We start from the raw sequence: 22,745 nt of genomic DNA, 5'->3' as shown, positions 1-22,745 counted from the left end.
TACTGCCTTTTTTTTTTTTTTTAAACCTAGCCACTGCTGAGTGAGGCATGGCTGTTGTGTTCAGGTGTTACTGTTTCCTTATTAGAAACTTCTGTTTGGGGTCTCAGAGCAGACCCCCGGGTGGGGACTAACAGAAGGTTAGTTAGGAAGGTGTGCTTTCCTCTTTTCCTTTTGTACTCCACCAGTGCAACCAAGACCTTCCTCCTTCACTCGGGACCCCTTCTCCTTACACATTGCTTTTGCTTTATAACTTTTAGGAATCGTCAGTAGGCTGTAATCTCTCTGGTTTTCCTTTTTCTATTAAAATACAGTAAGAACTTGATTATGTGTTTCAGTATTTCTCAGCCTGACCCACAAGTAGAACCAGCGACAATGATTTAGTTATTGGCTCATGTTTATTGCCAATGCAATAAGGTTGTGGCGTCTGACATTTTCTTCTCACTATGTTGAAGCTTTTAGCGAGTTGCTCTTTTTACCCAGAAAGCAGCAGAACTTGGCCTCTCTTTGCAGATGGGTTACACATTCCTTTAACACTAGCATGCTCCCCTAACCTTCCTGGGTGGCTTTCGATGACTTAAACACAGTAATTGGCATGGAGGTCTGAAGCTTTATTTTATGATATTAAATCATTCTTTTCTGGAAACAGAAATCTGCAAAGTATACCGTTCATTATGTGAAGGCCTGTATTAACACGGGCTCTGGCTGATGGATGGTGATGTCCCGGAGAACTTAGGAAACACATCTCGAGGGAGGTGCCCTCTCTCACCTTTGGAGGCAAGTGTTAGAACTGAGAGCAGAATCTAGGATTCCACCTGCTGCATTTCAGGGATAGAGGTGTTTGGTTTTTCTCTATTAGCTTGGTGCATAAAGGGTAGCATTACCCTAAAAATACTCAGAATGTGGACTGAGATGAACTTGACTGTTAGGGCATTGTTTTGGGGGGACTTGGCGATCTCTCCATGTAATCTTGTGAACATTTTTTTTTGTTTTCATATGAACCATGCCTTTCTTGAAACAAAGAGGATTATCAGTCATAAGTTCCAAAGACTGAAATAGGGTGGGAGAAAGGTTTACAAAGAGAAGTGTTTTTTTTTTTTTTTTTTTTTTTTTTTTTTTTTAAGGACTTACAGAGCTGGTGGTCAATTCCAGCTGGGGAGGAATTCTTGCGTTGGGTGCCATCTTGGTTTTCTTGCTCCACGGCGGGGAGGGGGGGTCTCTAGGCCCTGAGTGCCCCTCTCGGTTAAATGAGAACTGGTAACTGCAGCTCATAGTCAACTATTGGGAAGGGTGGAGGCCTGCTGGGAAAGTCTACAGCATTCTCTGAGGCTCATGGTTCTCGGGGTCTCTCTTCTCCAGACAGCTGGGCAACTGGAAGTCTCTGGAAGTCTTTCTGTGGTCACGACTGGGCTCAGGCCTGGCTGATCGCTCTCCGTCCCTTGCGCAGCTTTGCTCCATGCCATTTGCCCCTGATTCCCTGGCAACGGGCTGTGAGATGGGTCCCTGGCGGTGAGGCCAGCTTGCAGAGAGTGGCACCTGAGAACACCTCACAGGGCGCAACCACATGACAATTCACTACTTTTGAGTCTTCCCCATCCCACATCCCCTGCCTGACTTGCCACACCAAGCAAGACCTCCCGATGGAGCTCTTTAAGACTTGCATGGAGAAGCGTCCTCAGACAAGGGAAACAATTTCCCACCCTGCTCTAGGGATAAAGTTCTGAACAAGACAAGGGCTCCACTGGGTCACAAAGGAAGAAATGTAAAGAAATCAAAACAAACAAAAAACCACTACGTGAAAATGCAGGGACTCCGGAGGTAGCCAGTGTCATGAAATAACCTGAGAGAAGTCTTTGCTCAGTCTCCTGATTACTTTCTGGGTCGCCGCCGACAACACATTTGAGCAGTAGAAATGGGCGAAAGGGGGAAAAGTGAACTTCCGGCAAGGTTGAGAGAGATCCTGGTCATCTAACGGGTATCGAGTGGGCGAGCGCAGAGTCGCTTCCGTGTCTAAAAATGATTTTGTTAGTATGTAGGTCACATTACTGTACTGTCTGGTTATTGGACGTCGCCTTAGATAACTGTTTGTGGAGTATTAAATGGTTTTGCTGCCTCAGCACACTTTTTAACTGGTATTTTTCACACAGTTGTGCTGCTGAAAAGGCGCAGTGCTGCAGCAAAAATCAATTTATCTTTCCCTCTGCTACTTGTGTATTGTGAGTTCTTGTAGTGTTTTACCATTTGATTAATTGATATTCTTTGTGTTGGATATCATTTGTAACACTGCTGTCCGACTCCGGTGCCTTAAAAACTTTCATAGGAACGCTTCATTATTTATGTGAGACCTCCTCATGACAGAGCACAATAGGGAGATACAGCAAGAAGAATTAGATCAAAATGTGTCGGGCTTATAAGTTTATTAAGGGTGTTTTTCATTCACTCCCTCTGCCCGACACAGCCTCCAAGTTGCAGGGCGGCTGCGACAGGCCTTGCTCCAAAAGTTTGGCGATGAAAAGTTCTTCCTTCCTTGGCTTTTTATTGGGTGATCGTCTTGTGGGGATCGGGGGGCTTCTGGTTTCCCTTCAGAAGGGAGGAGTGACGGGGAGGCAGTGAGGGGCGGGGAGGGCCAGGCATGGTGTTGAATGCAGACGCCTTGCCATTGAACCCTCTGAGACGGGACAGCGGGAAGGACCTACATCTCCATGGGCCTCTCCCGGGGCCTGGCCTTGCCCGAAAGGCCTGACGCTTTTCAATAACGTGTTTGTATGCGTTTCACATGGCGCGGGTCTTTCCGTGGGCAATATTAATATCTATTTTTAGAGCCAAGAATGTGGCGGATGAAGGTGTGCAAGCCCCGCGTTATAAAAACAGAACAATGCTGTTGCTTCCCCGTTTCATTATAAAGTTTCTTTGACCCTGCGGTTTATTTTCAAACATTCAAGTTATTTGTTCTGGTGTATTCTTAAACAGGGGTTGTTTTTCTTCCTTTCAGAAAATGAGCACAGATGGTGATGGATTTTTCAAGTGCTGACATCCCTGCTTGAGAAAATGTTCCCACCTTCTTTGTGCCGAACAAGTCAGGCAAACTAACATGATGATACGATCATCGGTCTCATGCAGACATGCAGAATTGATTGACAGGGGAACATTTAACATAAACCACACATTCTTTCAGTGCCTTCAATTTCTTAATGATGTTTATTTGTTGGATATTAGCAGCGGCAGGAATTTCATTTAAGGCGAAAAGGGGCGGGGGGCGGGGAGAAAGAAGTCGGAGCAAGGAGAGAAACTTGTTCCAGGCAAGCAGGTTGAAGAGGAAATTTACTGCTCTGGTAGAGTCTCCATCAAAACAATTTGTAAGCGCTCCTCGGAGCCAGCTCCGGAGCTGAGACTGTCAGCGGCTAACTAGCCATTCTCAGACCATTGCTTCTGTTTGCGTGACTAAATATAGACAATTAAAGCCGAGCACTTTCATTCTCTATGAACTCATTGTTATCCAGGGTTCAAGTACTCAGATAATGGGCCACAGGGAGGCTCGGATCATGACGGGCAGTGGCAGAGGGCTACTTGGTAAAACCCATTCCTCATTATCTGACGCGTGCGTTCCAGGGCCACGAAAGCCCCTCGCTGCCTTCCCTGCCCACGGGGTTTTGGAAAGATTGGCCAAGGAGACCCGACGTCCAGTGCCCTTGCCTGGTGATCAGATCCTGAGAGAGGCCCTCCTTTCCTGGGGCCTGGAGGGGACAAGTCCAGGGACCCCCTCCATGAAGGGCAGGGGTCACCCCACTAGTCACTGTCTGTGTCCTGTACCAAAGGGCCTTTCTGGGCTTCCTGAGAAGAAGGTCCGTTCTGATGCCTTTGGCAGGGATAGGGGGAGAGCAGGAGCCGATCCATCCCAGAGCCGCAGACCCTGGCCCTTCGTACCAATGCCTGGCTAGAGGGGCCCTGCACTCCGGAAAGGGGAGGGCTCCTTTTCTCCGCCCCGTGTGCAGTTCACACAAGAGCCAATGTGAAAATGCCGTGTGAGTGTGGCAAAGTCCAACAAGGTTCTCGTGTCCTCCCCTGGATGATATTGAAGATTTTTCTCCAGAGCATCATTCATTCATTCATTCATCCAGTCATTTTATTTTTTTAAATACAGTTTCTCCTTGGCTCTTTGGCAGCCACTGTTCTGCAGGTTCTGTCGGCTCCCTGGATGGCCCTCACTGAATTTACTGCCTTTTCGGATTTGCTTTTGCCACATCCGTGCCCTTCTAGTCTGTGTTCTCTCTGAAGCATGTTTGCATCGGTTTCTCTCTCTTACTCTAACCTCTCTCTCCCTCACCTTAGTTCACCCTGTCCTCATCGGGATCCGTGAGGTCATGGGTTTGAAGTTCTCTTTTCCCTGGGACACAAGAAGGTAAATGGGTGACTGCGAAAACAACACTTTAGAAAGTGAGTCTCACTTCTTACCCCTGGGACATGCTCCACGCTGTTGAGTGCCTGGGTGCAGTTTGCTCTTGCCACTATGCAGGTGGAGGAAGGAGGCACCTGGGCGAAGGTGGGCATCACGTGTGTGTGACCTGACCGGGGGAGCACTGTCTGTGCTGGTGGCACAGGCAGAGGGCCGAAGGGGAGAACGAGGGCCACCTCAGCTGCCAGAGAGGAATTGTCTCTGCAGGTGACACGCGGGCCCTGATTCCCCTGCACCCTTCCCTTCTCCGCTCCCTGCCCCAGACACATAGAACTTTCCACGCCCTCCACTTCCGACGTCCAGAGCCCCCAGAGAAACAAGCTTCCAGGGCTTCGTGGGATCTGTTTTTTCTAGTTAGACCTGTGGAGTTTCTGTGTGAATGCTAATTTTTCTTTTCTTTTTGCACGAAGCCTGTTTAAGATAATAATCATAATAATTAATAAGAATAAGTAAGAATAAAATGCAAAAAAAAAAATCTGTCTTTGAATGATTCTCCCTCTTTCACCTGAGTGTAGCGCTCCACGTAAAGAAGCTGCACGGAAGGGCATGGGGAGCATCCCCAGCCGCCCCTGGTCAGAGCGCATGTGTGTGACTGTGTGTGGTGTTGGCACCAGGCCATGAGCTGCCCAGGGGGCCGGGCTGTGCCCATGCTTGAGAGCTGGGAGCCTGGAAACTGCCGGTGATGCCCCCGCTACCTCAGGAAGTCACCCTCCCTCGCTGGGACTCAGCTTCCTTCTCTGTGAAATGGGGACAGTAGCGCTTGCCCTGAGCCTCTCTAGGGCGGGGGCTTCTGCACAGGGATAATGGCAGCCACACTTTCTCAACCTTTCTCTTTCTTATCAAAGGAAAAGACCAGAGCCTTCCAGATCCCGCTCGAAGTAAGCCTCATAGCAGAGCATGCCAGATGTCATCTGTGGCTCTCAGATGTGGCAGAGTGAGGGGGACAGGGTCATGGCAGCACAGAGCCCTGGGGGCCTCATGGGGGCCTTGTCTTGGAGCGGAGACAGCCTTTGCAGCTGTGTGAAGCTTGAGTGGAGGCCAGGCTAGCCCAGAGAGCAGGGTGTCCTGCTTCCAGGTACCTCACCACCCAGGTGCCTTGCCTAATGAGCTTTCTGGTCCACTCTCCCTTGGCGGAGTGGGCCCACCTGGGCCTCCAGCTGGTGTGAAATAACTTTGAGTTGGAAAGAGAGACCCCGCCCCCCAACGGAAATCCAATATGGCAGCTGGCCTCCTCTCAGGGCTTCTACCCTGTCTCCCTCGATCTGGTTTCTGCCTCAGCCAGTGCAGGCTGGAGCCGTGGTCTGGCCACGCACAGCCCTGTTTCCAGGAGTCAGGGAGAAGCCTGCCCACTCCGCACCCTCTGTGGTGGTGCCTTCTCTCCCTGGAGCTCCGCGCTGTCCTCCCCAGCACCCCTCACTCTCACATCCACGCCATAGCCTTCCCAAGTCTTCTGGTGTCACAGAAAGGAGGGCTTTGTGTCCTATCCGCTCAGGCAGTGGATTCTAGTGTTCCCGGGGACCTCGGCCAAAAATGGCTTCACGTGGGTCCGTGGCTTGGTATGACCATTGGCCTTTTGGGTCCAGGTTTCAGTAGCCTGAGTATAGGTGGACCCGCTCCCCCCACCCCCCTGCAGCCTTTAAGAAAAGCCAGGAGGTGAAACTGAGTCTCCCAATGAAGAGGTGTGATGGAACCAAGGAACGGTGCTGGTGGCCTCAGTACAGAGAGGAGAGTGCCTTTTCCCTCGCTCCTGGGTGTGCGGCTGAGGGTAAAGACCAGTGCCAGGCCATAACATAGGTGTGAGAAGTTCGACAAAGGTCTGGGGTTGCCATAGGGATGACCTTGTTGCCCTTTTGGAAATACCGAACGTCCTCGTTTTGGGGTGGCTCTGCCTTGTCCGTGTCCTAAGCATATGCTTCCTTAGTTCTTGAGGGTGACGCTGTCTTCTCAGGCTGCAACTTGGCAGAGGGTCTTGCCCTCCTGCGGCACAGACACATCAGAGAGAAGGGGTGGCGACCCCGGCCCCCCGTGGGAGGCTGGTGGACTGAGCTCAAGGTGCGCTGAGGGCTCCCTTTGGGGTGGAGTCTCGGGCAGACCTGTGTAGGCTGTGGACTGCGTGGCGGGGGGTCCGATGGTGTAGGCTGTGGCGTTCGCAGGGCTCTCCTGTTCCCGGGGCTCCCAGCCCTGTCGGGATGGCTCTGTTGCGGTCAGCCACAGCTGTGCTGTCAGGCACTTCTGCAGACAGCCTGTTCCTCGAGAAGCCCAGTTTCCAGAAGGCCACCCACTGCGCTGCCTTCTACCTTGTCTGCCTCCCCATTAAGAAAGGGCTGGGCCACGTGTCCAGAGAGGTCTGTGGGCGCAGGCCAGCACAGGGGCTCTGGGACACAGAGCTCACTGTTGGGTTCACGTCGTTGGGATCACCTTTCCATTTTGACCTAAGTGGCTTTCACTCGGCCCACGGAAAGGTCTCTGTTGTGGGCCCAGGAGGCCGCCCGCCGCAGTCTCTCTCATGCCTGGAGATGAGGTGGGGCCTTGGATAGGTGGTTGGTATGGCCGTTGCTCATTCTGAAAAGAGGACTGTGTCTGGGGGAGGGAGCCAGGGGTAGGCACAAGATGGGCATCCTGGTGTGCCTTGACCGTGCTCAAGCCTTTTTCTTCCTCCGGGTGGAGCCATTACTAGCTGGGATGACCATTTGCTCGTTTGTGCATCCAGACGGATGGTGCCCGATCACCCGCAATGTGGCCAGCTCTGGCCATGGCACCATGGAAGATGCACGGTACCCACCCACCTGCCGTCCCCCCCAACCATCTCCTTCCCCACAGAACCCCCGCCTGGATGGCATCTCTCAAAGAGGCCTTTGTGCTCATGCAGTTCTATTGCTGTTTGCGATTCTGTTTTGTGCTCTTCCCCACCCCCCACCCCACATAATTCTTCTGTATAACTTCTCTATAATAAGGCATATCTGCGTGTATGTGACCATATACATATGGATGGATGTTCAGGCAATTTTTATTTTCCCTTCTACATTGTACTTCTAGGGCTGCAGTGAGCAAGTTCAAGTATTTCTGTAGGATGTGTTTCTAGAACTCATATTTCTAGGTATTTAATTTTTAGCTAGATATCACAAATTTCCATTCAAAGTAATACTGCGTATATTCATTATACGCATGTCTACCAATATTGTATTCATAGTACTAATTTCCTGAAACCTCACCAATACTGAGTATTGTTGTTTTTTCAAATGATTCCCAATATGAAGCATAAAAATTGGTATTTTTGAATTAGATTTCCCTCATTAATAGTGCAACTATCTTCTCATGTGTGTATTCGCCACTGCGTTGTTTTCTATAAACTACTTGTTAACAGTTTTTTGATTTTTCTATATTTTTTGTCATTGATTTTTAAGAGCTCTTTACATATGTTGGGCATTAACCTTCTGTTGCATATTTTAAATATTATCTTGGACTTATTTTCTTTTAAACTGCTGGAGGCATTCAGTGTTTTCATGCATGTCACCCAGATGTCTGAATTTTTTTTTAATCTTTATTTTTGAGAGAGAGAGAACAGGGGAGGGGCAGAGAGGGAGGGAGACATAGAATCTGAAGCAGGCTCCAGGCTCTGAGCTGTCAGCACAGAGCCCAATGTGGGGCTCAGACTCATGAGCTGTGAGATCATGACCTGAGCCGAAGTCGGACGCTTAACCGACTGAGCCAGCCAGGCACCCCACATGGACTTCTTTAGAATAAAAGAAGGGTCAGGGAGAACAGGGGCATAGAAACAAGGTATCGTGCAGTAGCCTGGGCATGAGGGAGTGAGCTATGATCATCCTCTTACATTGCAGAGCATGTGTCTTGCTTTTCATTCCATAAAGGCATTCTGGGTATATGTTGAGGTAGTCGGGGAAGTTACAGAGGTAGTTTCTGGGGCCTAGTTCTCATGCGTAATGGCCAAACTGTTTGTCTGTTTAGGCCTGTGTGGGCCTCTGAATCCCGGGCTGACTCCAGCCATGGCTTTTCTTGGTCCAGGTAGGATACCAGCACATTCGCCCTGCTCTGGCATGGAGGAGACAGCCCTGTGGAGCCTGGCTGTGGACCCTGGGGAGTCTGAGGACATAAAGACAGGGATGTAGCTCAGGGAAGCAGAGCGTGGCATTAGGCAAAGCCTGGGCTGGGACGGGCTGGTTCTAAACAAGGCCTCACTTTGCCCCCTTGATTGTGAGGGTTAGTCTCCACTGTCTTTAAGGTGTCCAATGCTCTGATAGTCTGTAGTTCAATAACTTAACTTTGAAGATATGTATATCAAAACAGTCTTGTTAAAAATAACCACAGCCATCCCATAGTGAAGGCAACTATAATACAGTGATCCTTGTTCTCTCCAGGAGCCTAGACTCGCCTCTTGTACCAGAAGGCAGGTGTCAGTATTCTGGCTTTACACACCAGGAAACCGAGGGTGGGGGCTTATGGCCTTGCCTGACGTTTGCCGGCCAGCTCCTGTCCCAGCGAGGACTTGACCCCAGTCTCATGGTCTCAAGCCACCTGCAGGTGTTGGGAGAGTCTCTTGCAGGTACCTCTGAGGTCAGAGAAGACACATGGCAGGTGACGCTTCTCTACAGGCCCAGGACCCAGGGTCATGCACCTGTGCCCACATGTCCACATGTGGAGACAGCCCTGCCAGAAGCCCAGCAGCCCAAGAGTGGGTGCCCCTCTGCTTCCCGCCTCATCTCCACCGGGGATCTGTGCTCTGGGAGGCCCCGGGGGCATGTGTGTTTGAACCCAGTCTCCTCATGTGCTGGTGGGGTAGGTCTTGGGCACCGGTGTGAGCATCTTGCCTGCTGGAGGGGCGCTGGCATTCTCCTGGGAGGGTGGGGTGAGTTTCCATGACCTTTGACCATTATTTTTGGAGGATTTTTACCTTGTAACTGAGTGTTGAGTCAGCATTCAGAATCGGGAGCAGAAATGCTAAAAAAACAACGTAAGGCTTTCCTTAATTCTTCTTAGAGGCCCACAACATCTTGTTTTCTCTCTTCACCACTTAGGCAATAATGTCTCTTCTTGCTTCTAACAGCTACCTATAGAAAACACTTGAATGCAGATCATATCTTGATGGTATTTACTAATATAAATATTTGCTTTCTAGAAGCAATGTTACACAAAATGCCAAAGCTGTAGGCTAAGCAGCAGAATGCTTGAGGTAAGCAACGCCCCTTCTGTGGAGCTGAGCTGGTGTCCCCCAGCTGAGAGGCAGGGGAATGGCCACATGTTGGCACATCCGGCCTGCTTTTTTCCAAGGACGTTGTGGTCATTTTTTAAATGAAAAAAAGCATCTCCGCCAGCTTTCCCCAGGATCCCTTGAGCTTACCGGAGGCCCATCCCAACAGCCTGTGCGGTTCAGATGCATGCTTACGGTGTGCCCAGAGCCGTGTTGTGGCAACCCTGGAGGAGGTGACCATGCGCGAAGATGGGAGTAATACTATATCAGACATCACTTGCTTTTATTTTGCCTGGTGTCATAGCCAACAAGGAGGAGGGAACTGAGCAAACCAGACCTGAGTCTGAGAAGAGCCAATGAGATGAACAGACCATGGCTAGGGCGGGCAGTTGCCTTTGCAAAGGAATTAGAGTATTTTTAAATGTGGGCTTATGTCAAGTAATTCTAAATATCACAAAACTCCACTAGAGCCGAAGGCTGTGGAGAGGTCTTGGAGCTTGAGAAAATAGGATTTGATGAGCTCGAGCCTTTGCGTTCACCTCTGTCTGTGTCTGTAGGCTGCAGCATGGGGCACTGGGGCTCACAGAAGGAATACTGGATGCATGTGTGCGTGTGCATGTGTATGTATGTGCACACCTGTGTGTTTGCATGTGTGCGTATGGGTGCACGTGTATGCACGTGCATGTGTCCACATCTCGCGTCTCAGGGTAATGATCTATAGAACGTTCCCTGGGAATGGACCCGCAGGCCTGCTCCCGTGTGTCCTGTTCTCTGTGGCCAAGCCCCCCGCCTCCCACCCCGAGGTCAGCTGTCTTCACCCAGGGCGATTCCGTTATCAGACACGCTGGGTTTGAGGCAACTACCTCTCTTCCTTCACATTTGGTGTTATTACAGTTTTTGTCACCCAGATGGCATTGGTTTTAACAAATAAACCCATGCTAACTGCCAACTCCTCTGGCTGGACAGCCGTGAATCGGCTGTAGCAAGTGAATAGATGACATATCAAAGAATATGTTGACTAATCCCTTCCCTGTCTGAGAGCGTTTTCCAGATCGTAGACAAATACACTGGAGGCGTTTAAAATAGAAGTCTCGGCATGGCCACAAGTGTATTCTGGGGAGTTTCGGGATCTACGTGCTGTAGGCAGGTGAGTATTTATAGGAGGTGCCTTGAAGCTGGGGACGCCGGCGGGGAGCCCTCTCCATCAGAGGGATGACTGTGGCAGGATCATGCTGCAATGGTAGTCTGCCTTTATTTATTATTTGCTACCAATGTGACTATCTTTTAATTTTTTTAAACAAATAATTTAGTTGTAAAGCCTCAGACTGATGTGTTTTTTTTTTCTTTTTCTTTTTTTTTTTTTTTTTTGCGAAATAGTTCTAGTGAGCTAATTTATTTTTCAACTTTAAAACATCAGCATTTTATAGATCTGAATTTCACAATGTGAGGATGATTGCTACGTACAATTTGCAAAATTGTGATTAGCCAGCCCTTGCTTTGAGTTAGTTCTCCCTAATTCACAAAGGCTTCCAAGAATAGTCTGCACAAAATTCAGTTTGCAAATTGCAGGGCAGATTTTTAGAGGGCAGTTTAAAGAATGAAGTCCTAAGGGTTTTATCTATATTTATATCTCTTGTTAAACCAAACTCTTATGTAAATGTTACAATCTGTAAATAACTAGCAAGGCTGCCTTCTTAAAGGCAAGATTGCATCTCCATTTTTGAGATTTAGCAAAATTATTAAATGGCAGAATTGACTAAGATGCAAGTATATTTGGAACAAGCTAATAAACATTAATCAATATCATCAGCTGTATTTGTGTGGATATTTGAGGGTTTAAACGTATGGAGACCTTTCAGTTTACAGTCAAATTTCTCACAAATTAAAATAAAATGAAATAACATAAAAATAAGGCACTGCCCTTAGTGATGTTTTGGGAAAAAAACCGGAGATGGCTTTGTATATACTTCCTTTTTATAGCCATTAATGTTTCAGTAAATCTTGCATGACTGTATACAGTCTGGATTATTTTTCATCCTTTTGCCATTGGACAGGGAAGAAATCACTGGCTCCCATCGGTGTTACTAGCGATCCCCATGTTCTGACATCTGTTCCTTTCCAAACATTTTACCAGCCTTGGTGAAATGGAGTTCAGTGGGAGAAGCGGACTTGAAGGGGGAAACATGGATGATGAAAAATCACGTTGATTGAATTCCAGAAGGCCTGTCCCAGAAGTGAGCGGCGTTTTCATGGCCGCCGTAGTGTTTTTTTTGTCTTAAAACCAGATAACTTACAGAAATTTCTCTCATGTCTAATCTTGGCATGAAACTGAATAAGTGGCTTCTCATTTGAAAATAGAAGTCTAGTGGACCCATTCTAGTCAATTGTAATCAAAGTCTTTGGGCTCTGTTCCTACGGAATGTTCTTGGTCTTTCTCAGGGAGAAATCATGGAATGCGCTTCTCCTGAGCAAATTGTACTTTCTCTGGTCATTAAGGTCTTCTTTAGCCCCTGGATGCCAGGCAAGAACACACAGGATCTTGGGAGCGGAAGGCACAGAGACAGTGTCTGGTCTGACGTGCGGAGCCCTGTTGGGGAGGCTTTGAGGATTGGGTAGTGGGAGCATCCACGGTATTGGGGAAATTGGGCCCAGGGAAGAATAAAGGCTCCCTTTCCTGACCTGGGTTACCCCAGTGATTTCCAGATTAATTTCCTCCACTAAGGGGCATTCGGATCTCTCCTTGACTTGGCTTACAGTAGAATCCGGGCCTATCATTCCATTTGTATACAGCATTGAAGATTCACTGTGCACTGGACGTATCCTCAAACACAGAGGTGTATTGAATTGATTGAACACAACAGTACCGTATATTAAGTAGTACGTATGAATTGCTAACATGTAATTAATCTGAATGTGTCACATGCCTTGCAGTGCAGCAGTGAGCAAACAGAAATAACCCTGTCCTCCTGGACCATCATTCTGCCCTTGGCATCTGCTCCCCTTGGGTGTGGACCACCCTAGGAGGCTCCCCTCCAGGGCCGCACCCCGTCCTCCTGGTAGTTGTGGTATAAGGAAGCCAGCCTCCGCTGTCGGGGGCCCCACCCTCCACATGCCTTGTTTCTCTGCAGCCCTCACTCATTTCTGCAAATCCACCGTCCTCCAGGCACACCACCTCTTCTGAGCTTGCTCTCCTCTGGACGCTGGGCAAACGTGGGGTTTGCACTGCAGCGCCGCTCCCCACGTTTGTAGTTCAGAATCACAAGGGAAATCTTAATCCGGTACCACAAATTTGGCACACAGAGGAAGCGGAAAACGGAGCCGCCACAGCACCCCCAAACTCCCCCCCACCCCCATTCCAACACGAACCATGTGCTAACCTTTCGGTAACCTTGCTTTTTATCTTCCCCTCTCATATACGTTTTTTCACTGTACAGTCGTCTTGTAATTGTAATAATTGTACCCATAGTTTTAAATGCTTTTCCCTGGCCTCACGTGACTTGTGTTTTGCTGAATTCCCATGTAGTTTATGGCCGCCGTGCTTAATCGCCACTGCTTCCCCTTGAACAGATGTGCCATAATTTACCTCACAATTCCTCTATTATTGGCATTCAAGTTATTTCCAATAGTTCTCTAATATAAAAAACACTGTGATGAGCATCTCTGTACAAGAAGGTATTTTTTTCCTTACTTCAGGTTATTTCCTTAGGCCTGACTCCCAGAGGGGCAATTAGAAGAGACCACTCCGCTTTTCCACCCGTTCTCACAGATTTCTGTTTTCATGGGACTTAGTCCTGCTGCCTCAGGGACTTTTCAGGCTCCTTCTGGGCAGGGCCCGCAGGAATCACACGCTTCCAGGGGCCCCTTGAAACCCTGGCCCTTGGCCAAGCCCACCGGAAGTGACCCCTGGCTTTTTCCTGGAATTCCCTTCTTGTGCCATCTAATCAATGCTTTGCGGCTGAAACGATGAAAGTTCTGGGAGCTTCCACCGCGTTTCTGGAGCTTTCTGGTGCCTGACACCAAGAGAGAGCCAGGAACCTCCCACTGGCCCACCATATTTGCCCTCCCTGACCCAAGCTCCTTTTTCTCATTCCCACGTGGGGGCTTCCAGTTGTCTGCAGACTTAACAAGTCAGGGCGGAGGGCTAAAGCGCTAGCCGGTGGGGCGCAGCCTTGTTGAGACCACTCTGGCTCGGCTCCTCCCGCCTCACATGGTTTCATGGGGGTCCTGCTGGAAAGGCTGGGCACCTAATGGGAGAGATTTACTGAGGTTCAAAGCATTCAGAACATCCTGGTTCCTCTAGGGAAGCAGACATACCAGGACGGGTGGGGGGGGTCTGAGGTGTCCTCTCGCCCATTGACGGGAACCAGCCATGAGAAGCAGAGCCAGGAGCTGAGGACCGTAGGGTCTCTGGTCCTTTCCTGGGCTCAGGGCCAGAACTCTGTGATATTCCTGATGACCCAGAGCCCACAACTCACCCCACCAGTGCTGGGGATGTTCAGAAGGGGTCTCCTGACCTCCTCACCCAGCCGAGATCTGCTGGCAGAATCCACACCTGTGATGCCTGCCGGAGGTGGGAACGAGTGTGGGTGGGGAGTTCTCTCTGCTCCGCTCCAACGTTGCACAAACGTCGCCTCTTCCCCAAGCCCACCCTGGCGCCTCCCCACTGCCTTTCCACCTCTTCCCAGACTTCCTCATAGACTCCCCCCCTCTCCTCAGGCACTTAACTCCAGTCCAGCAACACCTCCCACCTCCTGTTTGCATCTGGATCTTTCTTGAGTTGCTAATTCACCCACAATCAATAATTTTATTCTTTTAAAGAAATTACAGAATATTTCTAAGTGTATGCAGGGACAGGGGGAAAAGCACAGTGTGTGTCGTTTTAGATTTGATGTGTTCTGGATTTAGAAGTGCTGAATAATTCATTCCTGTTTAAAAAATAAACATACTATCTCTATCAGTACTTGACTGGGGACTTCATAAGGAATCGGTTCCAGGGGTGCAGGGTTCTCAGGTTGGGAGCATGAGAGAGAAGGCAGCACTGTGTGGGGAGAGGCTGTTCTCCCCTCCATGGTTGGGTGGCATGGCGGTCATGGCCATGCTTAGAGGGGACATTGCTGGTTCTTCGAACCTTCACCTTCCCTTTCAGTTTCTCTCCCTCGGCCAGTGTTCAGTCTTTCATTATTCTACCCACTGCCCTCTGTCTTTCCTTCTAGGCCTTCTGCTCTCTGTTCGTCTGCTTCTGTTTGTCCCTCTACCTAATCATCTCTCCTTTCTGCTGTCCCTCTCTCCATCCATCCTTCCACCCTCTTTCCCTTTATCTACTCATCTATTCACTCATCCACTCATTGCCTACCCTCCCTCAGCCATCTGTCCATCTTGCCAGCCATCTGTCCACCCATCCATTGTGTCATGGGCATCTACACAGTGCAAATTTCTGAACTCCACATGCCTGGCCTTATATTCTCATGAGAGATTAAGGCAAGGAACCCCTGACGATCCCTTGGTTGGCCTCCCCTGACCAAGTTAGAGCTTCCTCCTCCTGGTAAGTTTATGTATACCGTTTCTTCTTCCAAAAAACTCCTTCTCTTCTTCCAGTGCTTCCTGAAGACTGATGGGCCGGGTCACCCTAAAGAGTTCATGGTGAAGAGACTCCATATGATGCCTTCTAGATCTTTCAATGCCCAGAGGGAAAGGAAGCCCAGGGAGGGAAACATGTCTGCACCAAGTCTTACAGTGAGCAGGACTCATTATATGAGTGCTCTTGTTCTAAATTCGTGCACATCAGCATCTCAGACTTGGGAAAACTCCTGGAGTTTTTTCCGGTGTCCGGGCTCATGTCGTCCTAACCCACAGGGAATAACAGTTGACATGGCAGCAAGGGTTTTTGTGGGGGCTGGTGTCAGATTGCACGTAAGCCCCTTCTCACCCCCGCCCCACGCTCTACTATCCCTGAAGGACAGAAGATGGCTCTAGTTGGACGTGATTTGTATGTGGCTGTCACCCCCACCCTTGCTTGGACACCTCAGCTGGGTATTGGAGCCTGGGAATAGAGGCAGCTGGTACGTAGCCACAACCCCGAGCTGTGTCAGTCAGTGAATGTCGAGCTGCTGATAACTGTGGGGCTGTGGGGTTTCTTCAAGCGGTTTCTTCATCTAGAAAATGGAAAACAGGATGGCTAACATCTGTTTTGTCAGTGTCCAGTGGCTATGGCAGGGTCCACGAAGGCTGTGCATACAAGCACTGCAGGACGGTGAGGGCTGAGGTACAGCGTCTCACCTTCTGATGTGGGGATCCCCTCAGACTTGAACTCTGGGTCTCCCTCTCTTCTCCTGCCACAGAGCAGCCCAGCAATCTGGAGGGCGAGCGGGCACAGAGTCTTAGACATTGCCCTCAGAGAGTCCAATTCTGTGGACCATGGCCTGGGTGGAATAATGGCCCTGGAAGCAAGTCCTGGAAAAGGCCCGGCCCATTGTCACACGTGAACGGCCCCTGGATGTGCCCAGAGTGGGGATGAGCTTGCCATGGTCACAGGTGCCGGGCTGCCCAGCTGTGCCACCTATTGGCTGTGTGGCTGTTGGGTGGCACCTTCCTAGCCGTGGAGTGGGGTGGCTTCTCTGGGCTGTGATTCCACAGTGCCGCTCAGTGAACCCACTCGCTCGCCTGCCGACGGCACGCTGCATGCCTCGTCTCCCCTCTGCTAAATCACAAACAGAAACTGAACTCGGGGTCACGCATGAAGTCATGAGTGTAAGTTTATTTTTTACATGTGGAGTGTTCTTTATTTACAGCCGAAATCCCCTGAAGATTACACTTTAAAAAGATTTAATAGTGCGGGGGTCAGATGGTGACCTCTTGCCATGCTCCAGGCAGCCAGGCGATGTCGAGACACAGCAACCTCTTTGAAGAGGTTCGGCAAGGAGGGCAGCCGGTGTGGGGCCAGCCGGGGCTCGCGCTGCGCCGCGAGCCCTGTGGCAGAGGCTGGGGCCTTCGGGGTCTGCCCTGTGGACTTGGTGGGGGGTGCCGGGGGTCAGGAAGCCTGAGGCCAGAGCCCTGCAGGGAGAGCAGGGTGGAGTAAAGAGGATGTCGATTTGGAGATGAAAGTCGAGGCCGGGGCGCTCTGACCAGGGGTATCGCTTTATGCTCACAGCCAAACACGGCTCCCCAAGGCAGCCCGGCATGTCTCTTTGACTTCTTCTAGGGATTCCTCTCCAGTTGGGTCACTAACAACTTTCTGAGAAGAGGGACGAGGGATGCTGTGCGTGAGAGGGCGGCCGGGTGACACAGGTGGGATAAGTCTGCACAAATGGCCCTTGGAAGACACACCATCTTTTTTTTTTTTTTCCAACTGAGAGATTTGGGGGGAAAAACCCCACTTTTTCTCCTTATGCAATTTTAATCTCCTGTTCAATGACAGCTTTTGGTTAGAGGATGTACGATTGCCACAGTGAACTCAGGAGGCGCATGTGCCCCCTCTGGCTTGGGGCACGGACCTCGCGCGCAGGTTCCTGGGGTCCACACTGGACTGGCGCGACCCCGCCCACTCTCCGCCTGACCCCGCCCCGGCCGACGCGGTCCAGCCGGTCAGGACTGCCTCTGGGAACCCAGGCTCTTCGAGGCATGCGGTTATTTCATGAGGAAAGCGGGGTGTTTTCCAGGCCTGCGTTCGATTTTCACTTATAATTATCTCCACATAAGTCTTCAATTTGGGATTTTGAATTGGAGACACATGAACCCGGCTATTCATGTTACAAGATCAGTGACAAAAATCACATGATATTTGCATGCTGTAATTATTCCTCCAACCTCCTCAGCGGGCTTTGTTTGGAAGTAAGACCTGCACGCAGTGCCCTGCGCCCTTCTTTCCGGGGGGGAGGGGGGCGGGGGGGCGGCTTTCCTGAATTTGGTTTGGGCTTCTTTGTGTTGGTGTCTAAATTCCCCGAAGTGAAGCGAGCTTGTCTTTGGTTGTCCTCAGCCCACCATCTCATGCCTCCCAGACTCTGGCCTCCGTTCTCCCATGTCTGTGGCATGGCTTTCCTCTGGCCGGTGTTTATCCTCCGATGGGTGGGATTAGGGATCACAGTAACATTTCAGGTTGGAGGACACGTTTGCGTCACCCAGTGAACTTCCCTAGCCCAGAGGGGGCGTGCCTTTGACAACAAACTTGGCGTCTAATGGTCAGGGTGCGGATGGGTGGGGGCGGCCCAGGCTCCTGGGGCCACCATGACTCGTGTGGACAGGTCACACCCCTGCCTGTTTCCTCCCTTCTCAGATGAGCCGATGGAACCCACTTGGCGGGGTTGGTGTGGATGAAATGAAATAATGCATGTGAAGTGTCCGGCAAAGTGCATAATTATGATGATGATCATCACTCAGACATTGACTTAGCAGAGAGCTTATTAGGCGGCTCTGTGTGTGCAGCTCCCTGGAGGGTGTGGGAGGCATCCATTGGGTCCCAGTGACCACGGCACCTGGAGAAATGGGCAGAACAAGCCGAGACTGGTGGAGGCTGTGCTTGGGCTACTGGTGCTGGGGGGCAGTTTTGATTCCTCTGTGCGGCTGTGTCCCTTTCGCAGCAAAATCCCTGTAGCCCCAGCCAGGCACCGAATGAACTCATGTGCTCCTTGGAGGGGTCTTTGTGCAGCCAGATCAGCGGGCCCCGGGCTGCTCTTGGTCTGCACTCAGAGCTCACTGGGAGTTCTCCACAATGGATTACTTGGCTCTCAGTAATCGCTCACTCAATAAATGGTGACGCATTATTCGGGCCGTCCACGCAGCCTCAGCTAATCGCCCAAGTTCCCTTAGAACCGTTTTGTAATGCAAATAGTTATTTGTAACCACATGTGGGCTCCAGCTAAATGTCTAATCTGGTGAGTCCATCCTATAGGAGGGAGATATTTGCTGGACCCAGTATATGCTGAAGGGGACAAGCATGCCTTTCTCTGCACAAATTGCTGCGTGGACATCGATGTGGAGAGGGGCTCCTTTTGGATGTTCCTGTTGGTTTTGAAGCCAATATCACCAGGTGTTTGGCATACTTTGGATCTAGCTTGGTGGCCTTTAAAAATTAGAGACCATCCTGAGGTACTTAGAAATACTGCCTGCTCTATCTAGGGCCACCTGGGTGGCCCAGTCGGTTGAGCATCCGATTCTTGGTTTCGGCATGATCTCACGGTTTCGAGGGTTCGAGCCCCGTGTCAGGCTCTGTGCTGATAGCGCGGAGCCCGCTTGGGATTCCCTCTCTCTCTCTCTCTGCCCTTCCCCTGCTTACGCTGTCTCTTTATCTCTCAAAATAAATAAGTAAACTTTTTTTTTTTTGATATTGGCTGCTCTGATCTTGTTCTTGCGGGTTCCTCTCTGTCTCCTCTCCTTCTGTGCCCCCTAGAGAAAGAATGTTGAGGCGTTGTCAAGAGTGAGCCATGAGAATTAAGACAGTAGAGACTGCACTTACCAAGGGGACCTCTTTTTAGATCTTACTACAATGGATCTAAATTGCAGGCCTGCTGTGTAAACGGCGTGTCAAGAAGGTCAGCATCTTCATGGGAGAGGCACCCCAGCAGTGGGAAGGGCCGGGTCAGAGTGCATCTGTGATGTCTCGGGAGACGAACACCTGTCCCGAGCCCCACCTGAGAGCACGGGTCACACAACCACAAGCCAGCAGAACAGAGCCTTATTGAGAAAAGTCCGAAAGGACCGGAGCAATCAGCTTACAGGGAATATTTTGGCTTCGCAGGAATGTGGTCCTGCTACTTGAAAACATATCCTTTGCACGGAAAACACACATAATCCTGGTCCAACTTTGCCCTTTGAGTAAAAATACGCTCAGTCGGAATTTTGGAGGTGGGGGGCCGGGGAATAAGAGATGGGGAGGGATCTATTTCAAGCCTGTTGAGCAGAATATCTGCTTGTAGAGAGAAATGCGAACGGAGTGGTATTAATGGAGTTCTGTTTTGTAAAGTGGGACCAGCGGATGCAATAAAACATTTGTAAAAGTGGCGATTGAATCACATTCAAGAGAGCACCTGATTTGTGACCCTTGCAAGTACTCGTTGGAGCTGTCTTTTGGACAGACCCTGGAAGGCCCCGGGGAAGGTACACATACAGGTTTATCAGGCCCGCTTGCTGCCCTGTTTGGTCCCTGCTGTTCGGTCTGAGGTCGTCAATATTTCCATTAAAACACACACTTTTTAAATGGAGATTTATGACTGTGGCAGGATATTTTGCTCTGGGGCATAACTTAACTTACTGGGTCTGCACTTGGGAGGGGGGAGAGACTTTTCTCCACCAAATTTCTCAAGAAAAATCAGCATTGATCTGAGTATTATTGAACTGTGCTACTTGATTTTTTGAAACGTATTGATTGAGTAGAACAGACGAAAATATTGAAAAGATGGTATGTTTTCACTGAGATTTTATAATCTCACGACTTAAATGAGATGCTGTATTTGAAAGTACTTCATAGTCTGCCTGGTATACAGTAGGCATCAATAGATACTACTTTGGCTCTGTTATTATGACTACTCTCACCACCAGCACCAGTACCACAACTGATTTTCCTGAGTTGGGTAAATATTGAGTAATATACTTTATGTATCATACTGTCAGGAGGCTCTGGGTGCCCGCATGTTAAATATTAATTGTCCTACGTCTGATCGTATTTAAGTTTGTGGCCATTGGTATTATGTTGAAATAAATTTGGTAGCGTAAGCAGCTTGGACAGAAGCTGCAGAACTGGGGCGAAACTCACTCTTGATGTCAGTTTCCTGCACCCGGGGTCTTGTGGGTATAGGCTAGTTGGGGCATTTTACCTTTGTGTCCGCCTTCACTGTCTGATAGCCTTGCAGTATTCTGGGCCGGGGAGAAGCCGAGGGACTCAGAAGACCCTTGACTTTGGAGCTGGGAGTCACGAGGCCTGATTGAAGGCCTTGCTTTGCCACCAAAGGTACTTAGAAAGGCGGTGTGGCCCGCTCCGGGCCGTAGATTCCCATTTCCGGGAGGCGTACTCGAGGAGGGCTCCCCCACGTTGACATCTGTGTGCTCTGAGGCCATGCCTATGAAATAGCGGCCTGTGGGCAGGCTTCACCGGCCCTGACCTGCCCTCAAGGTGCAGCATGGGTTAGAAACAGGTGTCCGGGTAACAGGTGTCGCAGATGAGCCCATCTCAAAGCCCCGAGGGCTCCCTGCTTACTGGGCACAGGTTGGCCTGAGGGCCAGTGATGCCCTTGCTTGAGGCATGGTTCCCAGAAGATAACTGTGCCGCTTGGCTCCACACTTGCATTTTTGGAGTTGAGAGCTACGGGCCTCGGTGTCTCCTGCATTTCCAGCAGTGGACTGGGGAAATCAGGCATGAGGTCGGTGATACCAGCAAATAAGAATATTGTTTACCTTTAGGACAGTTTATCATTTCCTATGAGATGGTTCATGGACACCACAATCTTAGATCTCTTCTGCCGCTGTTACAGTAATGCTTATTTCCAGTGGGCTTTCTTTGTTGAGGGAGTGAGGGGAGTTATTCATGTCCCTGCCTTTTGGTATCGGTGTTTCAAGAAAATACGCTTTTACTTTGAGTTTCTGCAGGTCTCTTGGCCGGTTTCATTGCCCAAGAGCGTCAAGGTCACGGATCCAACAGGCTGGGCTCTGTTCGCTTGACCTTCTCATCTCTGGCAAGCTTTCTTCCACTTGACTTTGGCCATCCAGCCCAGGACCAGTACCTGCGCTGCCTCTGAAATCTGGCCTTCACCCATCCTTCCTTCTGTCCATCACTGCCTTTTCTTCCAACTCGCGTTTGGTGATGCCACCACTGTCAAATGACAGATGTCTTCAGCCACCGATGCTGCTGCTTCACCGTCCCTTTTCCCTGCCTTCTTGATCATCTTCGCCCAGATTAGAGGTCATGTCCATCATTTCAATTACTTCCTTACATCCCTCCTCAGTCCCCCTGGCCTCCTTCTCTTCCATCCTATGCACCTGACAAAAACCACAGCCTCAGGTGAGCTCAGATAGCCACCTGGTCTTTGCTGCTTCCCTGTGCCTCAATTCCCTGTAGAATATTACACAGTCCGGCTGGTGGGTCTTTCTGTGGATCCGTGACAACAGACAAGAAGCGGGAGCTCGGTGCGCCATGGTTTTGCCACGTTTCTCTAGGGCTTGCTCTCCAAAATGGCCACACTGTCCTCCTCCTCTTTGCTGTCCTCTGTTGCTACTGACCTGGCCTCCCCTGAGAAAGCAGGGCTCTCCGGGGCCTTTCTCACCCAGCCTGTACCCATTACAAATGCTTGCCCTTGTCTTGCCTTCTCTGCCTGCAGGGGTGCCGGTGACCCCAGCCCTTCTGTCCTCCGAGGAGCGGTTCCCCGGGGGGCGTGCACGGGCACACCTCCGTTGCATATGCGCCCTTCGCCGCTGCCCCCACTTCTCACTCTTGCCTTCTTCTCCTTTGCTGGGATGGTCTTTCCCCTAGGCCTTGGCTCAAAGGTCCCCTCCTCTCAAAGGCCTTGCCCCACCTCCCACTTGCTGGCTGTCTCTTACCCTGTTTCTTCCCTCTCTGACACTTTCTTATCACCTCTCCTTATCCTCATTTGGTTCTTCCCTGTCCTGCACATTTGAGTCCCTTGAGAGAAAGGGCCAAATGCATCTTGCTCCAGACAGAGATAGCACACGGACAAGGCAGATGAAGAAGAGGAGCTTCTAAACCAGAGGTCCCAGAGGCGGTGTTGTTCCCAGAGGCCAAGCCCTGCCTGGGCAGCCAGTGTGGACACAAGGTATGCACCCAGCTCTTCGCCTAGCAGACCCACAACCATGCTTCTTCCTTTGACAGCACAGAATCAAGTGGACCTCCATGAGGACCCCCAGCCTCTTTGTCTGGGGTCCACAGTCCTCTAGAGATGAAACCCGAGCTCTAGCCAGGGAGAGGAGGCTGGATCATGGCAGCGTGCTCTAGTATGCTGCTTGGTACCTAGGAAGTACTCAGAGAGTATTTGTGGAGAGAGAGCACGCTGCCATGATCCAGCCTCCTCTCCCTGGCTAGAGCTCGGGTTTCATCTCTAGAGGACTGTGGACCCCAGACAAAGAGGCTGGGGGTCCTCATGGAGGTCC

The sequence above is a fragment of the Panthera leo genome, chromosome E2, assembly GCF_018350215.1.
Source record: "Panthera leo isolate Ple1 chromosome E2, P.leo_Ple1_pat1.1, whole genome shotgun sequence".
Lineage (NCBI taxonomy): Eukaryota > Metazoa > Chordata > Mammalia > Carnivora > Felidae > Panthera > Panthera leo.
Note: the sequence above shows the minus strand (reverse complement) of the source record.